This window comes from Schistocerca serialis, chromosome 5 (assembly GCF_023864345.2).
Source record: "Schistocerca serialis cubense isolate TAMUIC-IGC-003099 chromosome 5, iqSchSeri2.2, whole genome shotgun sequence".
NCBI lineage: Eukaryota > Metazoa > Arthropoda > Insecta > Orthoptera > Acrididae > Schistocerca > Schistocerca serialis.
Window position 1 is genome coordinate 427,231,295 of NC_064642.1, and position 27,230 is coordinate 427,258,524.

Consider the following 27,230-nt stretch of genomic DNA (forward strand, 5'->3'; position numbering starts at 1 on the left):
ACAATAATTTTATTGTTATATTGACCAGCCACTGATGGCAATAGGAGGTGTGACATGCATGCATTCTTGAGATCTCCTTTATACATGCATCTTACATATTTGACTGTGTTTTAACATGAAGCTAAAATGGATACTGTTTAAGGTCATATGTAACCACTGTGTTGCAGTTTTGTAAAATAAAATAACTGAACTCCAGTGACGCACTCCCTTCAGTGCCTCCCTACTTCAGTTTACTTTACGATGTTCAATGATCATGTAACACTGTTTTGCTGCATGCATCACTGGATGGTCATATGCAAGTACTATTTTGAATTCAGCCACTTATACAAGCAATGTGGTCAGTGTGCATATATTACAGTGTTATGGTAGGATCTAAAGTGATATGTGATCATCATGTCAAATTTATTTGTACTTTGGTAGACCTAATGTGTTGTAAATGTTATTTGTAACATGGTGCACTCTGTTCTACAGGATGGTTTGATAGTGCACAGTGACCGAAGCTAGTCACCATTTACATAAAAACGAAATTATGTTCAACTTTGACAGTTTTGTAATTTTTTTGAAATAGAAATACATTTTGCAGCAATGTCACAGGTAGGGGATGAAACTAGTTAGAATCACCCACAGTCACGCAGCTTGAAGAAATACATTGAATTAAACACTGAAATGACGGTACTGTGAAGTGTGATTTCAAAAATGATTTTTATAAATTAGTGAACGACCAGTTTTCAGGAAACCAATGGAAAATGAAAGGACTATGGTGAAAGTCATTTAGTTAACCATTTGGATAGGCATTATGGCGCAAAAGATTACATTGTCAGACCAAATTTCAACTGGGCCACTATCATCAATCAATCTTTAAACATAAAAATGATCAGAAACAAATAAATAAAATGTAAACAATGCGTATAGAAACAGAAAAAATTGTAAAAATTTATTGTTAACAAATTGTATAATAAAATTACTAATTAACCATAAGTTAATTTGCTATAAATTTGTTATTATTTTCTGACCATTTCTATTCAGAGAGAAAATTATTGTTTATAACAAACCTGATTCCCTAGTGTCCAACACTAGAATGATGTCACCCTCACACGAACGTCATTGATATAAAACTAGGAGATGACAAGAAGGGGGAGTTCGAATCCGATTGGTCCAGATGGTGGCCATTTTCCCACAGAGACACCATGTGGCTGGTTCCCAGAAGTCCTTATCAATGGATCGCACAGGCTCAAGGCAGTTTGTCAGGTAAGTTAGTGGTGACTTAGAATGTACCACATTCATATGCCTTCCCAGAATTCGTTATCAGGATCATGTGATACCTTTCAAGGTCATTTGCACCCAGGCTTATGACCAGACCTGTGGGGAATGGCAGTTACCCTGAATGTAAGTCATGCAACGGCCTCAGCTTTAACATGATACATACTCCCAATGCCAAGTGTAATGTGAGACCACAAGTCTTTGCCAAGTCCATGGACAGGTCTTGGGGGAAGTTGAAGGTGACAGCATCGTTTGTTTCTGAATTCGTGCAATTGTGTAACATGTCACTGTCAGTCCTTATCAGGTCTTTGGATACGATGGGGTTTCCCCTGGATGAACCTGAATATAACTCGTCGAATAGTGGAACCTGACACCTGAAATGATGTCATCAGTGACCTTGAATTTGTGCTGGTACTTGAGCTGCTATCCCACTCTTCCTTTAAGTCACGTTAGCTGTCCCTTTAAGTCCCATTATCTTAAGCCAATTATGCCCTTAAATCTAGAACTGGTGCTGAAAAACAACTTATGAACACATTTTACAACATCGTGTGCTGCACACAGTAGATGTACAGTTCATAGACGATAATCGTTCGTATCAGCATGACAACGCACTGTGTCATAATGCAGCATCTCTGAGACAGCTGTTCGTTGGCAAAAACATTCCTAAAATGGAGCCACCTGGTCAGAACACCGACCCCAACCCAATGTAACGTGTTTTGGATGAGAGAGCGTCGACGTCGGTCCAGAGCCCTGTGTCCATCATCACTAAGTTCTGTAGCTGTAGATCTTGAGGACGAACAAACTGCTATTCATCTGCAGACATTCAGACACCTCACTGAAATTAACCACAGTAGAATTCAAGCTGTCATGAAATTGAAGGGTGGACACACCCCATATTAACGTCCATTAATGGAAGTATGGATAATTTTGACCAGATTGTATTCAGGCATGACTCATGATGCGCACTGGCTTCTTTATTTCCGCCAGTAACTCTCCACAACCATCTAAAATTCGCAGAACCTCAGTACATATTAGCACTTACGAAAATATTGCGGAGAAGTGGCTTATCCACTGCGTAGGGGAATGTTATCAGAACGAATCTCTCACTCTGCAGCGGAGTGCGCTTTGCTCTGAAACTTCTGAATAAGATGTAAGGTGAAAGAGACAGACTGTTGGAAGTACAACTTGTGAGATTTACATGGATAACTGGCACTTGTTCCTTGCTTGAGGTTCTTGTGGTAAGACACATTGTTAAAAATGAAAGCTACTTGAAAGGTTTTCTGTAAGACTTATTATAAAACATCTGCAGCAGTCTTTATCGGCAGTCAAGACCAGTACAGTAATGATAGTGGTGACTCAGCGAAGAGGGGAGCTAAATAATGTGGTGGTGGTCTTGGAGGCGCCTTTGGGGAAGATGGAGAAGTTTTGGAAAGAAGGACGCAGCAAATGAAGAAGAATATTTCTATAGGAAGCGAAAAAAACCAACATCCAAAACTAAAGTTAGATCTTGATGATAACATTCCATGATGAATAAACAAAACGCCACCAGGGAGCAATTAGACATAAAAAGAGGAGATTTGAGGACGGCAGTTAGCTATCTTCATGCAAATGCCTGCCTACCTGGAATGGATGTTTTAAATTTTTTGCTCACTTGCGAGCCTCACGTAAAACTACAGATTTTTATGTACTTACCAGTTTTACTCTGTTGTACAATTGTGCCAAAGCCCAATATGGTGTGCAATTACCATTTTCGACTTACAATGGTGTACACTTGATTGCTGACTGATGGTAATAACTAATTAAATTTTGAATGGTGTATGAAACAAGTGTTGGTTGGATCATTGTCAGTGAAAGACAAGGATTCTGGTTCAAGTCCCTGTCGCACAACAGCTTTTTCTGCCACGATGTTTCAAAACACCTGTTCGTGTTATTACCTCTGTTCTTTTCCGCCTCATACAAGTAGAACCTTCAAGGAAACAGGGCACAAGAGTTACCTTTTAAGTTCTGACAAACAACCACTATATGGTGCTACTGCGATGTGACATTAATACGTTTAAAATTTACCAGCTAAGAAACTGTGCTTGTTTACAGTGAGCATTTAAAGAAACAGTGTCCTGGAAAATAAAATGAAATCTTCATGCAAGCACTTTCGTTGGACGATTGCTCAAGTTTCTCACCAGGCCTAACACATCAACAGTACTTTAGTAGTATACATATGAGACTATCAGACCAAATGCGACATTGTTTTCTGTAAGTAAACAAAGCAGCGGTTTTCGCTAGCCTAATTTAATGGTTCGTTTGGATTACTTAAGTCATAATTAATGGGCAGTTACTGTCATGAAAGTACCATAATCTATATGCAAGATAACTATTTTTACTCAGGTTTTCATTTAGCTTAAAGTGATACTGTCATTTCTAATTGTGCTAGTTTACAGCCCAAAGAAATTATGTTTTCTCACTCCCACTGCCTCCACTCCCACTGTACTGCTATTGGTCATACGACCAACCACACCCACTCTCCTCCTTAAAGTCTTTCCAGCATCCCAAGACTATTATTTTTAATCTGGACCTCACTGGAGTAGCAGCACAGCAACATAAGTAAAACAGACGATGTTGCAACTCTCCAACATAGTACAGCACCCAGCGGTATTGGCCACCGTTTCCCAAATGTTGGGCACTCAATGCTAGTTTCTGCAACATACAATGCTATTTACGATTTTGTGGCAAATTTTTAAGAACACTCATATTTTGTTGCTATTTTACTGATTTCCCAACTTTTTAAGAAAATACAGATAAATCTAGATTTCGTTGCTATTTTCCCACACTTTTTAAGAAGATACACTTAAATATCGGTCGCATAACTAATTTTACCGATTTTTAAGACGAGGCATATGATTTTAGTTTCGTTGCTGTACGTGGTTTTAAATGTTTACATAATTTTTTCCTGGTATTCAACAAATACTTACTTTTTTTCAGAAAGACGGATGTAAAAATATCGTTCAAACAATCATCACACCATGGAAATTAACAAATTACGTGGACATTCAGCTTTAAACAATTTCTATTTAATAACAAAATACACACCAAGCATACGAGTCACTAAAGACAAAGTTATCACACTGAGTGCACCTGGTTGGACGTAAACTACGTCATGTGTGTCTCCTCTAAACTGAAGCAGATTAGGCAATGCAGTTTCCTGCACTAACCTCTCTGTGACCACCTACCGCATCTAAGCGTCACTCCCAGTTCGCAATTTAGTACTGCCGCGAGATAACCGCCGGCATAGTATACAAATAATTACATTGTCGTCCGCCCCTGGTAGCTGAGTGGCCAGCGCGACGGAATGTCATACTTGACGGCCCGGGTTCGCTTCCCGGCTGAGTCGGAGATTTTCTCCGCTCAGGGACTGGGTGTTGTGTTGTCCTTATCATCATCATTTCATCCCCATCGCCACGCAAGTCGCCGAAGTGGCGTCAACTCGAAAGACTTGCATCAGGCGAACGGTCTACCTGACGGGAGGCCCTAGCCACACGGCATTTCCATTACGATGTCTACATGTAAACAAACACTGAGGAGCCAAGGGGAAGGCCTTGCGTGTAATGAGACGATGCCACTCGCAGCAGCCTCACCATTCCCCAACGCCTGCATGCATCAGGCGTAGAGACACAGGCGCTTTGTGCGACCAGCGGGGACTGGCCGCACCGCCCCCAGAAGCTGGCTGAGCTGCCCCCGGCCCCATTTCCACGAGACAGCACGCACCTATGTCCAGATCTGTGGTGGGGACTCCATCAGCGACGTCCGTCCATACATATCTCAATTAAAGATTAAGTGATGCACCTCCTTTCCACTAGCCCTAGTTACTCGGGCAGACATACGCGGATCTACATCTCTGCTAGTCGTTTGTAGATCCCCCACGCAATTGCCAGCCCATCATGTGCCTCAGTGCCTGTGGGTTGCTGCAGCACGCCATGGTCAGTCAGCCAACGACAGCCGCACTATTTGATTATGCACAAACACTCTAATAATTGTTAATGTAAAATACCTCGTAGTTACCTACCTCATCGCAGTGACACATTTTTCCTCTGTAACAAGACACGTACCATAGGCTTTGTTAAGTCATCTGTAATGGTTACGTCATTGTAGTAGTGCACAGCTTACACCTTATCAGTGCACTGGTATATCATATAAGTCGAATACAAGATAGTTTACGTGACATAAAGCTTGTATGCGTTTCCAGAGGTTTGTGGTTCAAATGGCTCTGTGCACTATGGGACTTAACATCTGTGGTCATCAGTCCCCTAGAACTTAGAACTACTTAAACCTAACTAACCTAAGGACATCACACACATCCATGCCCGAGGCAGGATTCGAACCTGCGGCCGTAGCAGTCGCGCGGTTCCGGACTGAGCGCCTAGAACCGCTAGACCACCGCGGACGGCCAGAGGTTTGTGACTCCATATGTTTTAGGAACTGCGGTTTGATAATTCCAATATTTATTTTCCCTCATTCCTGCATAATGTGTTTCAATTACGCTCAAGTTACTGCGTATAGCTCTCCGTTCGCCTCAGTTCCACTGTCGAAGCGATCAAATATACACTGCTTCACTTCTAGGAGTCATCAAACATATTTACTCTCCTTTGTAGTTAGAACCATTCAAGATTTGTGCATGGAAAGAATGTCTGTCTGCCGATCAAGTGTTTTGAGATGCAGGGCAAAGCTATAACTTCATTCACAGAACTGTGTTTTTAGATTTCCGGAAAGCGTTTATGCCCAAAAGCAGGCAACTAACGAAGGTAAGAGTGTGCAGAATAGGTCTCCAGAATGCGAGTGGCTCGAAGACTTCTTTAGTAACGGCACGCAGTACGTTGTTCTCAATGGCGAATGTTCATCAGAGGGACGGATAACGTCGGTAGTGCCCCAGGGAAGTGTGGTCATAGGCGGATAAAAGAAGAAATTGAAATGGCTCTGAGCACTATGGGACTTAACTGCTGAGGTCATCAGTCCCCTAGAACTTAGAACTACTTAAACCTAACTAATCTAAGGACGTCACACACATGCATGCCCGAGGCAGGATTCGAACCTGCGACCTTAGCGGTCGCGCGGTTCCAGACTGTAGCGCCTAGAATCGCTCGGCCACCCCGGCCGGCGATAAAAGAAGACTTAGGCAAAAATTTTAATTGGTAGCTACGTCTAAATGTAGAAAATATGTAAGATATGCAAAAGAGTAGGACAAACAAATCTGTAATACTCGGATACGGTATTATTTGTGTCCTCCTTGAGACAGCCACCTCATTTAAATATTTGGGCGTAATGTTGCAAAGCGATGTGAAGTGTGAAAGGGTAGGCGAGTGGACGACTTCAGTTTCTTCGATGAATCTTGGGAGAGTGTGGTTGATCTATAAAGGAAATGGGATGCCGCTCAGACCCATGAGTACTGCTTGAGTGTCTGAGGCCTGTACCAAGTCGTATTAAATGAAAACATCGAAGCAGTTTAGAGGTTAGCTGCTAGATTTGTTACTGGTATATTCGAACAAAATTCAAGTATTTTTAGCATATTACAGCCGCGTCAGCAACTTTGATAGACTAATATATTGAAAAATCCGCCTCAGTTGCAAAAATTTACTGGTCTTTACCCAGGTTTCGGCTAGAATAATCTAGTCTTCTTCAGAAGCATAAAATTACTATAACATGCCAGAGTAAGGCACAGTCAACATTAAAAATTAAAACCTATAGTACCGTGGTACCCTGTCCAATTAAAACTACTTAACTGAAGATCAGCCCCGGCATCACTTCACCACGCGGTCGGTTGGCACCGGCAACTACGTTGGCAGCATTCTTTATTCCACCCCCCACCACGCAATTTTCCATAGTGGACTTACCATTATAACCACATAGACAATATGCATATGGGTTGTTGTAGTTATTTATTCAGAAGCAAACCCAGCACTTACATGCTTATCCGACTATCGAACATCGAAAGCCAATCAACCAACAAGTACAACCCAGACCAAATCAATGTTTGTGATATTTCCAACAACAGTAGTCATCTTTGCGCCTCTTACACTTCGATTCTAACCGTAGTGCCACAATCTCTAGGTGACAAACCGACAGGATTTGCGACATCTTGCATCCTACTCTGCCACTTCTTAAAAATCCATGCAAATGAATTTGAGCCTGACCTATTCATGAATACGAGCCCAATATATGAATTCTTCTTCAGCTCGCTCCAGATGCTTACTGCTACTCACTTTACTGCAGTGAATGCTCCCGATGGCAGTGTACGGGATTTCTAGTCCTATTAATGTGCAATAGTTTTAGTTACGTTCAGGTTAAGTACCAGACCCACCACAGGTCTTTCCGATTTCTTTATAGACAACTCATCGCCATTGAAAATCCTGCATCTACAACAAATACGCCGCGAGCCGGTGCACTGTGTACGAGGAGAGTACATAACACAGGTACAATCTATTACCCTTCCATCGCAAACTCAATAGCTGGACGAGTAAAAACAGATTGTCTATATACCTGCGTACGTATCCTAATCGGTCCTTACACTTCCAGAAGCAATACGTCGCCTCTCCCAGAGATTTTTTCTTTTCGTAACATATTCTAGTGCAGTATGCCAACCTATATCATACTAGCCGCATCCAGATGATACATTTACTCCATGTTGTGTAACATTAACAGATGTTGACGCACATGGTTGGTAGACAGTGAGCCGCGCGGGATTCGCCGAGCGGCACTGCAGTCATGGGCTGTGCGGCTGGTCCCAGTGGAGGTTCGAGTCCTCCCTCGGGCATGGGTGTGTGTGTGTTTGTCCGTAGGATAATTTAGGTTAAGTAGTGTGTAAGCTTAGTGACTGATGAAATTAGCAGTTAAGTCTCATAAGATTTCACACACATTTGAACATTTTTTTTTTTTTTTTTTTTTTTTTTTTTTTTTTTTTTTTTTTTTTTTTTTTGGTAGACAGTGACTACGAAGTAGTGCACTGTAAAATCGATGGTACTGTTCACCAGTACGCATTATTTAACCACAAACGGGTCTATGCATGTCAATGTCGGATAGCAGCTGACAGTGACCTCAAAGTTATAGCGGAAATTGATGGTGGGGCTCGTTCAGATAGAGTGGGAAAAGCTGTGCGGCAGACTGGCATATATCGATACGCAGTTGAGGGCTAAGCACGACACATTCTGTAACGGCATTCCCTTCTTCGACAGCAGCAGCATCATTACACATTGTGCTTGGTACTGCTAAGTTAATGTTACTAGCTCAAGAGTGATCGCAGAGCGTACTTCTAAAGCGACAACGTGTCATAAACATACTTGGTCTGCAGGAAGCGGTATGTGCTGCAGTGAAACGAGAGTAGATTTGTGGTATTCTCTTGCTTAAGATAGTGAGAGCATTGAGATGAAGATATGCTTTTTTTGATTTCTGTCACTGAACGGTATACTTGCACCAACAGGATTTGTATGCAATAAATGTGGAATTCAAAGCATGTTGTTGTTGTTGTGGTCTTCAGTCCTGAGACTGGTTTGATGCAGCTCTCCATGCTACTCTATCCTGTGCAAGCTTCTTCATCTCCCAGTACCTACTGCAACCTACATCCTTCTGAATCTGCTTAGTGTATTCATCTCTTGGTCTCCCCCTACGATTTTTACCCTCCACGCTGCCCTCCAATACTAAATTGGTGATCCCTTGATGCCTCAGAACATGTCCTACCAACCGATCCCTTCTTCTGGTCAAGTTGTGCCACAAACTTCTCTTCTCCCCAATCTTATTCAATCCTTCCTCATTAGTTATGTGATCTAATCTTCAGCATTCTTCTGTAGCACCACATTTCGAAAGCTTCTATTCTCTTCTTGTACAAACTATTTATCGTCCATGTTTCACTTCCATACATGGCTACACCCCATACAAATACTTTCAGAAACGACTTCCTGACACTTAAATCTATACTCGATGTTAACAAATTTCTCTTCTTCAGAAACGCTTTCCTTGCCATTGCCAGTCTACATTTTATATCCTCTCTACTTCGACCATCATCAGTTATTTTGCTCCCCAAATAGCAAAACTCCTTTACTACTTTAAGTGTCTCATTTCCTAATCTAATACCCTCAGCATCACCCGACTTAACTCGACTACATTCCATTATCCTCGTTTTGCTTTTGTTGATGTTCATCTTATATCCTCCCTTCGAGACACCATCCATTCCGTTCAACTGCTCTTCCAAGTCCTTTGCTGTCTCTGACAGAATTACAATGTCATCGGCGAACCTCAAAGTTTTTATTTCTTCTCCATGGATTTTAATACCTACTCCAAATTTTTCTTTTGTTTCCTTTACTGCTTGCTCAATATAGAGATTGAATAACATCGGGAAGAGGCTACAACCCTGTCTCACTCCCTTCCCAACCACTGCTTCCCTTTCATGTCCCTCAACTCTTATAACTGCCATCTGGTTTCTGTACAAGTTGTAAATAGCCTTTCGCTCCCTGTATTTTACCCCTGCCACCTTTAGAATTTGAAAGAGAGTATTCCAGTCAACATTGTCAAAAGCTTTCTCTAAGTCTACAAATGCTAGAAACGTAGGTTTGCCTTTCCATAATCTTTCTTCTAAGATAAGTCGTAAGGTCAGTATTGCCTCACGTGTTCCAGTACTTCTACGGAATCCAAACTGATCTTCCCCGAGGTCGGCTTCTACTAGTTTCTCCATTCGTCTGTAAAGAATTCGTGTTAGTACTTTGCAGCTGTGGCTTATTAAACTGATTGTTCGGTAATTTTCACATCTGTCAACACCTGCTTTCTTTGGGATTGGAATTATTATTTTCTTCTTGAAGTCTGAGGGTATTTCGCCTGTTTCATACATCTTGCTCACCAGATGGTAGAGTTTTGTCAGGACTGGCTCTCCCAAGGCCGTCAGTAGTTCCAATGGAATGTTGTCTACTCCGGGGGCCTTGTTTCGACTCAGGTCCTTCAGTGCTCTGTCAAACTCTTCACGCAGTATCATATCTCCCATTTCATCTTCATCTACATCCTCTTCCATTTCCATAATATTGTCCTCAAGTGCATCGCCCTTGTATAGACCCTCTATATACTCCTTCCACCTTTCTGCTTTCCCTTCTTTGCTTAGAACTGGGTTTCCATCTGAGCTCTTGATATTCATACATGTGGTTCTCTTATCTCCAAAGGTCTCTTTAATTTTCCTGTAGGCAGTATCTATCTTACCCCTAGTGAGATAAGCCTCTACATCCTTACATTTGTCCTCTAGCCATCCCTGCTTAGCCATTTTGCACTTCCTGTCGATCTCATTTTTGAGGCGTTTGTATTCCTTTTTGCCTGTTTCATTTACTGCATTTTTATATTTTCTCCTTTCATCAATTAAATTCAATATTTCTTCTGTTACCCAAGGATTTCTACTAACCCTCTTCTTTTTACCTACTTGATCGTCTGCTGCCTTCACTACTTCATCCCTGAGAGCTACCCATTCTTCTTCTACTGTATTTCTTTCCCCCATTCCTTTCAATTGTTCCCTTATGCTCTCCCTGAAACTCTGTACAACCTCTGGTTCTTTCAGTTTATCCAGGTCCCATCTCCTTAAATTCCCACCTTTCTGCAGTTTCTTCAGTTTTAATCTACAGCTCATAACCAATAGATTGCGGTCAGAGTCCACATCTGCCCCTGGAAATGTCTTACAATTTAAAACCTGGTTCCTAAATCTCTGTCTTACCATTATATAATCTATCTGATACCTTTTAGTATCTCCAGGGTTCTTCCATGTATACAACCTTCTATCATGATTCTTAAACCAAGTGTTAGCTATGATTAAGTTGTGCTCTGTGCAAAATTCTATCAGGCGGCTTCCTCTTTCATTTCTTAACCCCAATCCATATTCACCTACTACGTTTCCTTCTCTCCCTTTTCCTACACTCGAATTCCAGTCACCCATGACTATTAAATTTTCGTCTCCCTTCACTATCTGAATAATTTCTTTTATTTCATCATACATTTCTTCAATTTCTTCGTGATCTGCAGAGCTAGTTGGCATATAAACTTGTACTACTGTAGTAGGTGTGGGCTTCGTATCTATCTTGGCCACAATAATGCGTTCACTATGCTGTTTGTAGTAGCTTACCCGCATTCCTATTTTCCTATTCATTATTAAACCTACTCCTGCATTACCCCTATTTGACTTTGTGTTTATAACCCTGTAGTCACCTGGCCAGAAGTCTTGTTCCTCCTGCCACCGAACTTCACTAATTCCCACTATATCTAACTTCAACCTATCCATTTCCCTTTTAAATTTTCTAACCTACCTGCTTAGTTAAGGGATCTGACATTCCACGCTCCGATCCGTAGAATGCCAGTTTTCTTTCTTCTGATAACGACATCCTCTTCAGTAGTCCCCGCCCGGAGATCCGAATGGGGGACTATTTTACCTCCGGAATATTTTACCCAAGAGGACGCCATCATCATTTAATCATACATTAAAGCTGCATGCCCTCGGGAAAAATTACGGCCGTAGTTTCCCCTTGCTTTCAGCCGTTCGCAGTACCAGCACAGCAAGGCCGTTTTGGTTATTGTTACAAGGCCAGATCAGTCAATCATCCAGACTGTTGCCCTTGCAACTTCTGAAAAGGCTGCTGCCCCTCTTCAGGGACCACACGTTTGTCTGGCCTCTCAACAGATACCCCTCCGTTGTGGTTGTACCTACGGTACGGCTATCTGTATCGCTGAGGCACGCAAGCCTCCCCACCAACGGCAAGGTCCATGGTTCATGGGGGGATTCAAAGCATACAAAAAACAATTATTTGCAAAATACTGACGCATATGTTCCAGACGTCTGTCAAGCTCTACTATGTGATCAAAAGTATCCGGACACTTGGCTGAAAAATGACTAACGATTTCGTGGCACCCTCCATCGGTAATGCTGGAATTCAATATGGTGTTGGCCCACCCTTAGCCTTGATGACAGCTTCCACTCTCTCAGGCATAGTTCAGTCAGGTACTGGAAGGTTTCTTGGGGAATAGCCAGCCACCCATTCTTCACGGACTGGCGTACTGAGGAGAGGTATCGATATAGGTCGGTGAGGCCTGGCACATAGTCGGCGCTCCAAAAAATCCCAAAGATGTTCTATAGGATTCAGGTCATGACTCTGTGCAGGCCAGTCCATTACAGGGATGTTATTGGCATCCAACCACTCCGCCACAGACCGTGCATTATGAACAGATGCTCGATCGTGTTGAAAGATGCAGTCGCCATCCCCGAATTGCTCTTCAACAGTGGGAAGCAAGAAGGTGCTTAAAACATCAATGCAGACCTGTGCTATGATAGTGCCACGCAAAACAACAAGAAGTTCAAGCCCCTTCCATGAAAAACACGAGCACACCATAATACCGTCGCCTCTGAATATTACTGTTGCCACTGTACACACTGGCAGATGGCGTTAACCGGGCGTTCACCATACCCACACCCTGACATCGGATCGCCATATTGTGTACCACCATTCGTCACTCCACGCAACGTTTTTCCACTGTTCAATCGTCCAATGTTTATGCTCCTTACACCAAGCCCGGCGTCGTTTAGCATTTACCGGCGTGATGTGTGACTTATGAGCAGCCGCTCGATCATGAAATCCAAGTTTTCTCACCTCCCGCCTAACTGTAATAGTACTTGTGGATCCTGATGCAGTTTGGCATTCCTGTGCGATGGTCTGGATAGATGTCTGCCTATTACATATTATGACCCTCTTCAACTGTCGGCGGTCTCTGTCAGTCAACAGACCAGGTCGGCTTTTGTGCTGTACGTGTCCCTTCACGTTTCCACTTCACCATCACATCGGAAACAGTGGACCTATGGATGTTTAGGAGTGTGTAAATCTCGCGTACAGACGTATGACACAAGTGACACCCAATCACTCTATCAAGTTGGAAGTCCGGAGTTCCGCGGAGCGCCCCATTCTGCTCTCTCACGATGTCCAATGACTACTGAGGTCGCTGATATGGAGTATCTGGCATTTCCATTGAAACTACAGTCTTCCGTGCCATATACGCGCGTGTAGACACCTAATTTGGAAATGTAATTTGCTTACGAGGAAAAAACTCATTCATCCAGTGGAGCAATAGAGTCAGATGTGTGTACAGTTTCCAAATTCCTTTCAGGAAGAATTTAAGGACAATGATGCTGTCTTGGGTACTCCTTGCCATCATTAAGAAATGTTCCATTAAAACTACAGTCTTCCGCACAATATACGACCCACATTGATTTTTGAAGTGTGCTTCCGTCTTGCTAGCATCTAGACAGAAACAAACTCGAACAGTCTACTTCAGTAGTTATTCATCAGAGCTTAAAAAACCTGGTTCTTTTTAGGAGAAGAAGATGTACACGTTTATGACAGACGGTAGGTCTGAAAAAAGTTGGGTTTAATCCGAATCCACATGCTCGTAGCGCTGCATCCATACCAATTTCGCCTAATATGCCTCCTGACTAGGAAATTGTGCAACGCCTCTAGAATGCATTGACTACCCAAATTAAATTACAATTTATGATATCGTCCTAACGTCCTCCATATAGTGTATGCATTAAGAAACTAAGTGCCTTCTACCGCCAATTCCGATTACGTCGGCTGCGTAGTGCTCTTTACTGAAGTAATATGACACGTGGTTGTAGGCAGCAGTCAGAGTTTCTTTTCCTACCTGTAATACACTCCAATATTGAATCTAGTTGCAACTAACTCAGTGGGATGTAGACGTCGCAAAGCAAGTGTAACCGGATCATGTGTAGCTGTGTAGCACATGTCTTAACAATAGTAACATGCTGGGGGATCAGCATGGGATGTATACTATACTTAAACAGGCACTGAAAGACGATTCGGAACTGTTACATGGATCTGATTCCATTGCTCCATCGTATGAATGGGTCTTTTGATCAAAGGCAAATTACATTTCGAAATCAGGAAATAGTCTATATGCACATACACAGGGTGGTCCATTGATCGTGACCGGGCCAAATATCTCACGAAATAAGCATCAAACGAAAAAACTACAAGGAACGAAACTTGTCTAGCTTGAAGGGGGAAACCAGATGGCGCTGTGATTGGCTCGCTAGATGGCGCTGCCATAGGTCAAACGGATATCAACTGCGTTTTTTAAAACAGGAACCCTCTTTTTTATCACATATTCGTGTAGTACGTAAAGAAATATGAATGTTTTAGTTGGACCACTTTTTTCGCTTTGTGATAGATGGCGCTGTAATAGCCACAAACGTATAAGTACGTGGTATCACGTAACATTCCGCCAGTGCGGACGGTATAATCTATCTGAAAGCGTTAAGTATCTCCAGGCCTCTGCCAAGTATACAACCTTCTTTCATGATTCTTGAACAAAGTGTTAGCTATGATTAAGTTAAGCTCTGTGCAAAATTCTACTAGGCGACTTCCTCTTTCATTCCTTACCCTCATTCCATATTCACCTACTGCGTTTCCTTCTCTTCCTTTTCCTACTATCGAATTCCAGTACCGCATGACAATTAAATTTTCGTCTCCCTTAACTATCTAAATAATTTCTTTTATCCCATCATACGTTTCACAATCTCTTCGTTATCTGCGGAGCTAGTTGGCATATAAACTTGTACTACTGTAGTAGGCGTGAGCTTCTTATCTGCCTTGGCTACAATAATGCGTTTACTATGCTGTTTGTAGTCGCTTACCCGCTTACTTCTACTTGTTTATTCATTAGGAAACCTACTCCTGCATTACCCCTGTTTGCAAGGGGAACGTTCACAATTAGCGCACATTAACATCACGTACAATCAGTGATGCGAAGAACCTTACATTCTATTTGGTGATGTATGTGGCCCTATGAGTCTGTCAGCGATAATTCGTGCCCATAAATTGACACTGAAGGGTTCCTGAAGCCTTACCCCTATGACTGGTCGAGGATTTACATCTGCCCTCACGAGCATATTGTGGTAATCTGCTATGCAATCACCTGTAAATCCTGTCCTATCTGCAAATATTGTACACTTCTCGTCACAAGAAAAGTGCCTCATTTCTCAACAAGTGGGATAGGTGGATGTAAAGCCCAAAATTACCAGTGTTTCTAATGGTGTGGTCGGTGAGGGGTAGGCTTTACAGCACTTTCAAATTGCAGTCATTGACTGAGTTGTTACCCATATCTCGCCCAAATTCCAGCTCATTCTGATAATTAATTACAGAGAAATTTGCAATTAGCAAAAAAGTGCAAGGCTGTACCTCACTTTTACTACAGCGGAGTCATTGAATGGAAGAGAAATCCCATTCTTCCTTGAAGTCCTATGCTCTTGTTCTTATTCTTCTGACAGTTCTTTGGCATAGTAACTCTACCTGAGCTAATGTTATAATGTCGGAAATCTGAATCTGGCTCTGAAGAATAGTCAACTGGCTGTTTGACCTGTTTTCTTTCTTTTTGGGTACTCATGTAATGGGATCTAGCTTATATCGTTTTCTTTCTATGGTACGCACGCTCTTCTTTGCCACGTCTTTCCTCCGCGGCAGCAAGCTATCCTTCTAGCATGCATTCTTCTTGCATTCGTTTATTGGGTATCGACCTTAGAAGCACAGATTTCAGTGCTTTGCTACAACATTTTTCTTAAACCTATATTTTAGACAGTGGAATTATATCTTCAGGTGAGACAGTATCACGCAGTGTGGGTTGAATGTCATCTTCTGTGGCGGTTATCATTGAAGAATTATGATCAGATTATTGAAGCTGCGGGGATTTGCCCCAAAACACGTGCGTGGATTTGCCTCATTTCCCCGTTTTCTGATAAACACGCCACTTTTTTATTTTGGTAATCGACGGGAACAATTTTTTTCTCGTGAAACTGAAGCTTAAATACGGTAGTATCAACGAGTAATTCGTTGATTCTTCTTCTCAAACCATACATTATAAAGTGTCCAAGTAAAGCATCAGAAAGTTACATGTAAGTAGTAAAAGACAGACTTACCTCATTTTCCCATCTCTGGAGCGACCTGCCGGGACGAACTTTCATGGAACAATGTGTTACAATAAGAGAAACCTGCCACCCGGTGGTCAACTCCTGAATCGATGGCGGTCAGTTCAGTCATGTGTTGTTTTACCTCCACCAACCCTATTGGTTTTCGAAACATTTAATTATCACAGTTTTTCTCCTAGACTTGACCAATACTATCTCCTGTAGCAATATGTGACACTTTTTTTAAAAACACCCTGTATGGTGTCTAATAACAGGTGGAGCATCTAGGAACAAGAATAATGTGTTAGGAAGATGTAGAACATGAGACTATCAGTTGGGAAAACGAGCGTACTGTGGTCTGATACCCGGATGACATAATAATTGTAATTTAGATTTAGATTAATTTGAAACTTATAATCAGTTTCTATTGCTAGAACTTATTTCGTTATGTGACCAATATAATTTTTCCTTTTCTGATTTTCGTTTATATAACTGTATTTTTGTTGTAAAGTTTGTTGTGTCTAACTAGCAAAACAGAGATATGACAACAAATAAGAAGAATAATGTAACAAAAATATACGCATTCATGAGTGTGTGAAAATATGCTTTTTTTTAATTTGTTTACAGCATGAGAAGTGAACAACGGAATCGTCCATGCTGTTCTTTACTTGGAGAATAGCTTCTGTCCGATTGCCAGTTTCAAGAAACGATCAAAAAACTTTCTTTGTTAATGTTACGTCTTGAAATCAACTGTTATGCCTGTACAGAATAGATACTGCAGCTTATCTGATACAAGCGCAAACGGAGATTTACCCAGATGCGGTCATGCACAGTAGTGACAGCTGGCTACGTTAAAAAAAGGGAAGTTGGCACATCACGGTTTCTTTCGCCCCGGCTGTATCACTGACTCGACGCCGTCAAGAGGCAAAACGTTAACGTAAGAGGAGCGGGGACTGCAGACGGCAGTGGTTAGCGTTACGTAAGCGGGAGGAGGCGCATGGCGGAGCTGCATTGAGCAGGGTCGGCGGCCGGCAGTGGGGCGCTCCAGTCACGCGGGGCCGCGCCGGTCACGACCACCGGCGCATTATCTCGGCCCGCTCCATTCACTGCGGCGCCGCAGTTAGCGCTGTAGATCCCGCTAACCGATTCCCCGCTGTCTCTCCACGTGCGTCCATAGCGCTGCGTTTTAAGAGACTGAAACCACCGCCTGATCAAAAGTATTAGGACACCTCTATACAATGCAGAATTCACCACTAGATAGCTCGGGAGTCCAGAGTATAAAGAGGCGAGGAGTACTGTGTTGCCAGTAGAGAGGCAGTAACAGCAGGATGGATCCGTCGTGAGAACTCAGTCACTGCAAACATGCAATGGTCACTGGATGTCAGTTGAGTAACATATTCAGCAGGAACTCTTCGATTCTTCTAAAGCTACCCAAGTCGACTGTTGGTCATGTAACTGTGAAACAGAAACGCGAAGAAACAATCGTAGCTAAACCAGGACTACGCAGACCTCATGTACTGACAACAGTGACAGTCGAGCATCGCAAAGAGTGGTTGTAAAAAACCACATTAAATTAGCTGATGGCATCAATCGTGAGTTGCAAGTTGTTACCAGCAATCCGCCTAGTACAGTAGCTGTGGGTGGAGAGTTAAAGTGAATGAGGTGCAATGGTCGGGCAGTTCCCCATGAGCCCCATTTCTGTTCTCAGTACTAAGCGACGCCTCAGGAGGTGTAAGCAGCCTCACCACTGCACACTGCACGACTGGAGAAAAAAAATTTGCGATGGTGAATCACACTACTTCCTGCAGAAATCCGATGGAAGGTTTGGGTTTCGTCGAATATCTCGACAACGATATCTGCGATTACGTGTATTAGCAACAGTGAAGTGGGGAGGCAGCTGTTTTACAGTATGCAGGTGTTTTCCGGGGTAGGGTTGTGGTCCCCTTACTGTGCTTACGAAAATGCTAAATGCGGAAGAATATGAGCACATTTTACAGCGCTGTGTACTGCGTGCGGCTGAGGAACAGTTTGGAGTCGATGACAGTATCAGCAAGATAATGTACTCCGTCATAAAGCAGCATGTGTGAGCCAATGGTTTGTGGACAGTAATATTCCTGCAGTGGATTTGTCTGCCCAGAGACCTGACATGAACCCAATGGAACGCCTCTGAGATGACTTAGATCGCCGACTTTGCTCCAGACCACAGCAAGCAACATCACTACTTTCTCTGATTTCGGCTCTTGATGAAGAATGGGCTACCATTCCTGCACCGACATTCAGACGCCTCACTGAAAATGTCCCAAACAGAACTCAAGTCGTCATAAACCTGAAGGGTGGAGACACATCATATTAATGTCAAAAATGTTCAAATGTATATGAAATCTTATAGGACTTAATGAGTCCCTAAGCTTACACACTACTTAACCTAAATTACCCTAAGGACAAATACACACACCCATGCCCGAGGGAGGACTCGAACCTCCGCCGGGATCAGCCGCACAGTCCATGACTGCAGCGCCCTAGACCGCTCGGCTAATCCCGCGCGGCATATTAATGTACACCAACAGATGACCGAATACCTTGGAGCAGGAAGTGCTTGCCGTACGCTGTATCACGATCCTCCTACCTCATACATCGCGACGAGACTTCGTGCGTCCATCACATGAACGTCCTCAGGACTTGAAAAGCGTGATTTTCTATTACGTATTCATAGTTGCCGAACAGTAGGACGCATAGAGCAGGACGGTTAGAACCAGAGTGCTGACAGAGCGCGGCAGTGTTCGTTACCGTGTCTCGTGCAATAGATACCGTGTTGCAGCATTCAACTGGCGCAGTCGAACTTCCCGCCCACCGATCCGAAGTCAGGCGTGGTTCTGCTGTTTCTGTGCCACAAAAATCAACAGCGAGGCGTGCCTTGCTCTGACAGAGCTGTACAAAACAAATGAGGTGTTGTGAAACCCAAACAACAGAGACCATAAAGAAAGAAAATCATGTGAGGAGGCATCAAAGCACATAAGCAGCGAAATGACTAGGCCAGTTCAGGAGCTGAAAAACAAAATGATATCTTTATTGACTTTCTACGGAAGAGAGAAGTGCCGAATGAAGAAATATCATCCAACAGGATCCTGTGTGAACGTCCAGAAGACATGGTCAAATGCCAGTGTCAAACATATACGCATCATTGGCGGGTATATAAATGATTACACTCGCAATTCTCTGTGAAATGTAAAACGCCCACCAGATTGCATTTGTGTTGCTTGTCTTTACTGTTGCTAACAGGCCCTTGTAAGAGTATATAAGGGCCGTGAACAGCGTTCGCTTCTGAGAGATCGCTATGAAGAACACGGATATTCCATGCACTCGTCTGAGACAGCATTATCAGCATTTAACACAGTGCGAAAGTGGCCTCATTGTGGGCCTCCATTTGGCCCGCTCGTCAAATTGCGCAGTATCCAGATATCTCGATATCACGGTGGCCCGACATTGTACAGCAGGTGAACGTGATGGCAGCCAGACTCGGCGTCAGCGTTCCGATCGGTCACCTCTGGCCTACTGGAAGGTAACTGTCATATTTGCAATTTAGATCTTCAAGAAGTTTTGAACGTAAATGTAAAGGAAGATGTGAATCTGACGAATGTACTCAACCTCCATAGTATCGATATGCCCATTTATTCTTTATAAGTCCCTTCTTGAGACGTTGGTCAGAGAGGTTGCTTCTTTTGAAGAGAGTAGCAGGCACTGTGTGCTCGTCTGGAAATGTACTTAGTGCGAAAAGGATGGAAGCCGGCCTGCCGTGCAGTGGAGGCAACAGTATTTAGAAAGATTTTGCAATAATACATTTTCATGAAAAAAAAACCTCAGTAAGTGGGATTGTACTAAAAGAGAAATTATGTAAGCCAACGTATACGGTAACCTAGTTTTTTTTAATATTTGTTATTATGCAGTTTCTTATTGTTAGAACATTGCGTATTATTGAAGTTTACTGTAGAAATGTCATAATTCAATATACAGTTTTGTCTTATAATTCAAACAAGGGTCAAGGAAAGTAATTGTACACAAGAAAATTATTAAGAAATTGAAACCTGGTTTCGCAGGACAGACCGAATCAGGTTGTGGAAAGGGGACAAGATCAGTTCCTGATAGTTATATAAGAACACACACAACTTTGTTCGTCAAGCCAATGCACAGTTTTCTCTTTAAAACAACAAAGATCAGTTCACGGCTGAGGGCCCAAGTAACTTCTCCAGAATAAGTTTAAAACATTGCTTTTAAAACACCAGGATTTAGAGTAATGGCTGAAGGCCTTACTTAAGTAAAATTTACAATATCTTCTCGGCTAAAGACCGAAATAATAGTTCAGATCAGCTAACGAAATTCCTTAAAGCCAAGCATTTACAAATTCCGGCTGAAGGCCATATTGAGGAAAATTTCAAGTTAATTCTTCGCCTAAAAGCCCAATTAAAAAAAAATCACTTTACATAATACAAGAGAGACTTTAAAGATAAGCCTTTAAACAGTACAACAGAAAAACATCTTAAGAAAACTTGAAGTATCTTGTCGGCTAAAGGTCCAAACAATTACTCAAAAATAATTACAGACAACCTTAAGATAAACATTTACAGAATACGGCTGAAGGCCGTTTCAAGAATTCAAGATAATTAAAGATAAACCTTATGGACAAGGATTTACATATTAAAGCCACAGATTCTGAAACAAATGCGGCTGAAGGTCTAAATGCAGAGCAACAAGAATTTTAAATGAAACACGGTTGATGGCCTAATCTTAAAGTTGAAGTTCGGCTGAAGGCCATATATTAAACATAAAACAGACAATATTAATACACAGCTGAAGGCCTGGTTCTCAGAAGTGTTTTAAGGGTCGGCCTGGGGAGGAAACTCTAACCACAGTTTAGGTGAGACAGGCAGCCAAGCATAACATTAAATAATCGGTTTGCACCACGACCAACGGATGGCTGACGAACCAACCAACCGCCTAATCAGTTCCCTTCCACCCGACCAACAGCACGACAACCAAAAGTACCAGCGAGGACGAGGATCGCAGCAGGATTTAGTCTTAATAATTGACGTATAAACACAGTCAAGGCACAATAAACACTCAAAGAGAAAATTATAGAACAACACCAATCTGTCGAACTACACGCCGTGCCGGACAGCATCAACACGGCGAGGAAAACACACTGCCACAAAACTACGCTAACGACCAGGGCAGGTAACTGGAACGTTAACGGCCGCAAGGCAGAAGATACCGCTGGGGCACTTCACTAATAAATTATAATCAGGTTGCAACAACCAGCAATCAATGAAGAGATGTCACAACGGTTGACCTTTCATGACAGGTTCACTGATTGCTCAACTCCAGTATGCAGGTGCGCTGGGCGAAGAACTTAGCAGTTTTTGCAGCTAGTGCCATACAACTCCGGCCGTGCATGCACGCCGCCAGCTGTCCCGGCCTGATTACGTGCTGCAGAGACTTCTTGTTGTGGAGTTGATTGTGTTTACTTAAACTTAAGGCTTGACTTTTTTCAGGTCCATAAACATTTTATTTTTATGTGTTATTACTGTTATGTTGTAATTTGATGCACTAACACGTTCCATGACCTTAGAGATTTGCTCTTTAATTACGCCCTACGGAACTTGATGTATAAATAAAACAAAAATAAAATTCATAAAAATTAAGAACCATAACATACCAAGGAACATACAGAAAAGGTAAGACATAAATATACCACCAGCGGCAAACCTCATGTTCTTTGACATCGCATCTATGTACACAAATGTGCCAATAGAAGAAAGATTTAGTGTTTTCAGAAACAACAACAGAAACAAGGAAACCCAACAGACGTGCATGTAGAAGGAACTGAAGCCATTCTCAAGCTTGTAACAGATCAGAACTGGTTCACTGTCAGCTGAGAGTTCTCAAGGTCCCTGCTAGGCTTGAAACATGGGTTACCTATGGAAGTGAGTCCGAATATGCCCTGAATTAAGTAAAAAATACCCTCTCACATACACTGTTTGGACCCATTAAAAGAAACTGATAAAGCAATATGAATGCAAAAATGTTACAGAATCTTACCTAGGTAGAGAATACTTACCTTGCCCAACAATTTTGTAATGGTCATAGCTAAACAGATTGAATTTATGTTAATGTAATCACAATCAACACTTCACTAAGCACGAAAATGTGTAATGCAGCATGGCTTATAGACCTGTTCAGTGTTGTGTGCATGTTGATCCATCCTATTATGATAGAATACGAATATAAGACACTGAATAAACACATTGTCTGTAGAATAAATACCTATGGCCTGCTGCATCAACATTGACACTTACCTTTCATGCTGAAAAATCATGCACGGAGTGTGAAGAATAACATCCACAGTAATTACTGGTAGTTTTGATGTAAATCATATTAAACAAATCCCTTAAGGCAAGTATTGCATTTCACATCAATTGATCGTATGCTGACCGCTGACTGCTGACTGCAAAATGGTTGGTTCAAATGGCTCTGAGCACTATGGGACTTAACATCTGAGGTCATCAGTCCACTAGAACTTAGAACTACTTAAACCTAACTAACCTAAGGACATCACACACATCCATGCCCGAGGCAGGATTCGAACTCATCTGGACAGGAAACTGGTTGACAAGGAGAAATTGATTTGGAAGAACGCTTGATCGTTTTATTCATACAACGACTTCAAAAAGGTAATTAAATCACAACAGCACATGTATTAATAATGCTCAGAAAACACATAACACTCAGTGTTTCATAACATCAGAAAGTCAAACAAAACAAAATCAGTACAAATAACGAATCAGTGACAGGAAAAGTGACGAAATTAACATTTCTACTGTTTGTCTGAATTAATAGCAAACAGATTCTCTACCAATCCCCAAAACATACTCTCCTCATGAAGATACAAAGACTGGATTTCCTTATGTGAAACATGCATCCACATCATGAAAGATTCAGTAATTTCGCTATGTAGATTGAGAAAATTACCATGCGTAATCCATACTTCACTGAAAATTATTATAAATATCATATTGCAAATGGACTCTTTCCGCACACAATCAAAATACATCTTAAAAAGCCTTCTATAGAAATAGTTTTCTCTCCTCATCACTGGATCTCTTCGCATTAGTGTCATTCAGCACATCACATACCAGAACATTAGACTACATCACAGGCAACACTGCAGGAAGTGCACTTCAAAAATCTGCATATTACATACTCTGCAAACTGCTATCAGTTTTCTGCATATGTTACTTCCAGTGTGTTAAATCATGTAAATTTTCAGTTAATGATTCTCAACAACAACAGATTACATGTGCACATATACATCCCACTGCACTCGCATCAGGATCGGAACAGTTTTTGCTGAAAGTGAAATTTTGTGAATATAGAACACTGAATAACATCGTAGTATCTGTCATGCCAAATATTCCTCCACCTCATCTGAAAAAAGAGAACAACATTGTTACATGTACAACTTCTCTAACCATCACTACTTTTGCATTGCTTATACATTAGAAAGGGTCATTTCACATGTTTAACACATTTAAATTCATACAGATTCCAACCAAGGAAACAAAAGGATTACATAAATACATGAATATAATGGCACATCTTAGTCATTTCAGTGGCATGTGCACAGACTCATCATCTATAATCAGCTTAACTTAATACAGCATTATACCAGACAAAATGTGCTATCTGCATAATCTAATATAGTAATAAATTGTACTAGTATATCTCAGAATCCGTGGCTAAAATAACACAATCATAAAGTGTCCATACGCATTGCCTCAGTAGATATAGTTATCATAATATATGGAGACATTCATTCTACCACTGAAACAAAACATCCATACAAAAACACTGATGTTGTTTCATCACATAATACTTATATCAAATCACACACTATTGCAAGGAAAAGAAAGGTACCCAGAATACACGAAATCTTTCTGATCAGTCACTTCACTACACATGTTACTTTCAACACTGAAGATTACCAAAGATTCTCAATGTCGAAAATGTGATTTGAAGTGTTTCACCTTTTATTTTACACTTTTACCAGTTCCTATCTCATTTTCAAAAAAAATTAGCGTTACTTCACAATAATTCAGGAGGAGAAGTTTCTTCATATACATCTGACCTGTTCCATTTCTTCAGTCAGTATTTGTCCCCCAGTTAACTGTCATATAAACAACCCTGTGGTTGCTACCCTTCAGTTTTCATCAGCACCTTTGTACACCAATATATTACATATATGTTGTGGTCTCTCATATTCTCTAAAATAAATTCTAATTAGAATACTTTCAAATGTACAGTCATGTTCACAGTTAATTAATGGAACAGGCACCATATCCTCCACATCGTACAGTCAGATCATGCAGACTAAAAGACACCCAGCTGTGAGGTCAAAATTCATTTGTTGACATAAAAGGAATGAAACAGAACTTCATCCAGATGACTATTTTGAATAGTGGAAATAGGAAATCAAATACTGAAAGTTGCAAATATGACAGCTTATTTTCAAGTGGTGTTTACAAAAAGATGACCTGCCAATGGATCAGTACATCAGTAGTGCATCGCCAAAATATTTCTGAAACACATCTAAAACAACATATCCAGTGGAATTATATATCCAATACAGTACAAAGTACTGCAATGTGAACGATATTATTTGTTTAGTAAACAAAACCGACACTGGATAAAACAAGTACACGGAGATATAAACACAGTTCACCCAAAACACACAATTGAGTCTGAAGTAGACAAAATTTCCTGGACATCACTGTATACAAAACCAACAAGTTTAAGAAGCAATAGATCCCTCCATGTCATAGATCAATTGAAATCAATGTTGCAGTGCAGGTTAGAGACGTTTTAACTAGTTTTGGTTTTCTTAACAAGTTTAGTATAAAAAACTTCCTGGCAGATTAAAACTGTGTGCCCGACCGAGACTCGAACTCGGGACCTTTGCCTTTCGCGGGCAAGTGCTCTACCAACTGAGCTACCAAAGCACGACTCACGCCCGGTACCCACAGCTTTACTTCTGCCAGTACCTCGTCTGCTACCTTCCAAACTTTACAGAAGCTCTCCTGCGAACCTTGCAGAACTAGCACTCCTGAAAGAAAGGATAATGCGGAGACATGGCTTAGCCACAGCCTGGGGGATGTTTCCAGAATGAGATTTTCACTCTGCAGCGGAGTGTGCGCTGATATGAAACTTCCTGGCAGATTAAAACCTCGTGCCCGACCGAGACTCGAAATCGGGACCTTTGCCTTTCGCGGGCAAGTGCTCTACCAACTGAGCTACCAAAGCACGACTCACGGCCGGTACCCACAGCTTTACTTCTGCCAGTACCTCGTCTCCTACCTTCCAAACTTTACAGAAGCTCTCCTGCGAACCTTGCAGAACTAGCACTCCTGAAAGAAAGGATAATGCGGAGACATGGCTTAGCCACAGCCTGGGGGATGTTTCCAGAATGAGATTTTCACTCTGCAGCGGAGTGTGCGCTGATATGAAACTTCCTGGCAGATTAAACCTGTGTGCCCGACCGAGACTCGAACTCGGGACCTTTGCCTTTCGCGGGGAAGTGCTCTACCAACTGAGCTACCGAAGCACGACTCACGCCCGGTACCCACAGCTTTACTTCTGCCAGTACCTCGTCTCCTACCTTCCAAACTTTACAGAAGCTCTCCTGCGAACCTTGCAGAACTAGCACTCCTGAAAGAAAGGATAATGCGGAGACATGGCTTAGCCACAGCCTGGGGGATGTTTCCAGAATGAGATTTTCACTCTGCAGCGGAGTGTGCGCTGATATGAAACTTCCTGGCAGATTAAAACTGTGTCCCCGACCGAGACTCGAACTCGGGACCTTTGCCTTTCGCGGGCAAGTGCTCTACCAACTGAGCTACCGAAGCACGACTCACGCCCGGTACCCACAGCTTTACTTCTGGCTAAGCCATGTCTCCGCATTATCCTTTCTTTCAGGAGTGCTAGTTCTGCAAGGTTCGCAGGAGAGCTTCTGTAAAGTTTGGAAGGTAGGAGACGAGGTACTGGCAGAAGTAAAGCTGTGGGTACCGGGCGTGAGTCGTGCTTTGGTAGCTCAGTTGGTAGAGCACTTGCCCGCGAAAGGCAAAGGTCCCGAGTGCGAGTCTCGGTCGGGCACACAGTTTTAATCTGCCAGGAAGTTTCATATCAGCGCACACTCCGCTGCAGAGTGAAAATCTCATTCTGGAAGTTTAGTATACTTATCAACAAAGAGATAATTGCTGCAACTTAGAATTTAGTTGTCACACATAACAATCACTCTGATGGTCATTCAGGAAATATTACAGTTCACTTCAAGAAGTTTTATCATGAGTTTAAAAAATGGTACTTAGTCAGAAGATGTAGATGTAAAAACTTCTAAAATAAGTTTCCTTTCCTCATATCGAGAACGCTCTAAGAATATACCTGTCACTTACGATAACAGACAGCAGCGGAGAAAGGTCTTCTTCTCGTTGCATTACAGCCCAGCGTAGATCTTAGCCTGTTCAACAATTTTCCTCCATTCTGGCCTCTGCGAACCGATTTTCCGCTTCACTTAGACTCTAAGAGGTTTTGTATCTTCTTCCACATTGTCTACCCATTTTACTCTCTGTTTTCTTTCAGTTATTCTAGATTCAGAAACCATTTTACTCGTTCTTCCAGTACCCATCCTAAAGACATGTTCAAGTATCAGAAGTGATAATTTTAAGATAACTAAGTTATGAAGACGGTGTAAGTAGCTTCGTTAGTTTTCAGTGTAGACGCAAACCAATAAAGCCAATAAGATTATTTGTAATTTCATTGTCAACGCTGATTCTTTCAGAATGAGATGTAAATAAAATTTCTTTGCTTGTTCAGTACTTTTGTTATCTTTTATCTGCCTAACAAACATGTTATCTTATACCTACAATATGTTGTTTTTACAAACTAAATAAGACTT

At 41.8% G+C, this 27,230-nt stretch overlaps 1 long non-coding RNA gene and 1 other non-coding gene across 2 annotated transcripts in view; both read right to left on the reverse strand.

The window, feature by feature from the left end:
- Positions 1-23,052: 23,052 nt before the first annotated feature.
- Positions 23,053-27,230, reverse strand: part of LOC126481473 (uncharacterized) — a 107,609-nt gene continuing 103,431 nt past the window's right edge. The window contains exons 2-3 of the long non-coding RNA XR_007587574.1: positions 26,728-26,961; positions 23,053-23,707 (exon numbers count right to left, since the gene is read on the reverse strand). This is a non-coding gene — a long non-coding RNA (uncharacterized LOC126481473). The remainder of the gene's footprint in view (positions 23,708-26,727; positions 26,962-27,230) is intronic.
- Trnas-cga (transfer RNA serine (anticodon CGA)) lies at positions 26,107-26,181 on the reverse strand. The gene has a single exon. It is a non-coding gene; the product is annotated as a tRNA-Ser (tRNA).